Below are 1,754 nucleotides of genomic sequence, written 5' to 3' on the forward strand. Positions count from 1 at the left end.
CTACTGCTACTGCTCATTTCATGAAAGGTGAAACCAAACCAACCTGCATTCTGTTTGATGATGCAACACCAAAGACTCAAAATGCACTCTATGAGCATTTTGCATATTTTGCATATTCTTCAGAACAATTACTCTGAAATTTGGCAGCGGTCATCCAAAGAAATTTCCTCCACATTCTAGAAACATTTCTGTTGTAAAGAGTTTTTCTTGTGTTATCCCTTGTTACCGAATCTCAGCATTCTGTCTGATCTTACACTAACATCAATTATTTCAACCATGAAAAAAAGACATCTCTATTTTGTATCAGCTGTGCTCCAAAATACCTGATGATTCTGTATGGGCTCACTTTGGGTCTTTTCACTATTTTCTAACAATAACCGGGCTTTTTTATTTCATCCTGTATTAGAGAAAAAGAAGAAAACAAAAAATAACTCAGATTTCACTAGTCTGAAGTACAATATATAAACTATAAACACAAACCTGTAACATCAAGCTAGTGCACCCATCCCTCACAAGAGTAACAAAAACAATAATGAAGTATGCTGGCAAACTCCACTGCCAACCCTTAAATGAGGTCTGGGAAGGGGTGGATCCTGGCTTCAGCCCTTGTAGGTGCTTGCATGCACCTGAGCTCCCCTGGGCTGGCCCTGCCTTCCCCCAGGTGCTCAATCACTGCTTCAAGCTGTGACAGCATTTCTGCTACAGCTGTCTAAACAGAAAGTCTCCTAGGAGGCTTATGAGATGACTGGACTTTTCTTCAGCAGGCATATCTCTGTGTGTAACTGTGTATCCTAACACAAGGAGGTGTGAGCTAATCTCAGCCCTCCAAATTCCTAAATGTACTACCAAAGTTTACTTTGGTGTTCATATATTTAGCATGCAAGTATTAAATTACATTTCCTCTGTCATATCTAACACAGGTGGAACCACAGAAGGATACTCCTGCTACCCAACCTGAACCTCCCCTGGCACAACTCGAGGCCATCATCTCTCATCTTATTGCTGTTAGCTGGGAGCAGAGGCAGAGCCCTCCCTCACCACAGCCACCTTGTAGGGAAACGTAGAGTGCAATGAGATCTCCTCCAGATTAAACCATCCCAATTCCCTCATCCGCTCCCCATAAGATCTGAGTTCCAGATCCTCGCAGCTCTGTTGCCCATCTCCAAGCATCCTGCGGGGTCCTGATGTCTTTGTTGTACTGAGGGGCCCAGAACTGAGCGCAGCACTGAGGTGCAGCCCCACCAGTGCCAGTACAGAGGAACAGTCACCTCCTGCTCCTGGCTGCACTGCTGCTGGCTCTGGGCAGGACGCTGCTGGCGTCCTTGGCCCCCTGGGCACACATTCAGCCGAGCATCAACCAGCACCTCCAGATCCTTTCCACAGCGCAGTTTCCCAGTTACTCTAACCCCAACCCCAACCTGCAGCGATGCATGTGACCGAAGCGCAGAACCCGGCGCTTGGTCTCTGCGCTACAGAGAGCCTGCAGAAGAGCCGCGCTCGGGCAGAATTCCCTTCGGAAGGACACGTGAAGGAGCAACAAAGCGCGCAGCACCGCGCAGACCCGACAGAACGGCACCGGAGCACTCACCGCGGACTTCAGGAGGTGCAGGGGGTCTAAGACATCCGCCCAGAGAAGAAGCCTCTGCCAAAAAGACTGCAGAGACACGCTTCAGGGTGACGCCGTTAATGGCGCGCTGCCCGTTCCGAGGAGCCTCGCGGCCGTTCCCTCCCTCCCGCCCGGTCCCGTCCCACGC

The 1,754-nt window shown here is 49.5% G+C and overlaps 1 long non-coding RNA gene across 1 annotated transcript; it reads right to left on the reverse strand.

Annotated features, from left to right (window-relative positions):
• Nucleotides 1–6: 6 nt before the first annotated feature.
• Nucleotides 7–1,740, reverse strand: LOC104912080. The gene is made up of 3 exons (XR_794390.2): nucleotides 1,589–1,740; nucleotides 324–397; nucleotides 7–188 (listed from the first exon to the last, which is right to left on the reverse strand). It is a non-coding gene; the product is annotated as an uncharacterized LOC104912080 (long non-coding RNA).
• Between the last annotated feature and the right edge of the window lie 14 nt (nucleotides 1,741–1,754).

The sequence above is a fragment of the Meleagris gallopavo genome, chromosome 8, assembly GCF_000146605.3.
Source record: "Meleagris gallopavo isolate NT-WF06-2002-E0010 breed Aviagen turkey brand Nicholas breeding stock chromosome 8, Turkey_5.1, whole genome shotgun sequence".
Taxonomy (NCBI): Eukaryota; Metazoa; Chordata; class Aves; order Galliformes; family Phasianidae; genus Meleagris; species Meleagris gallopavo.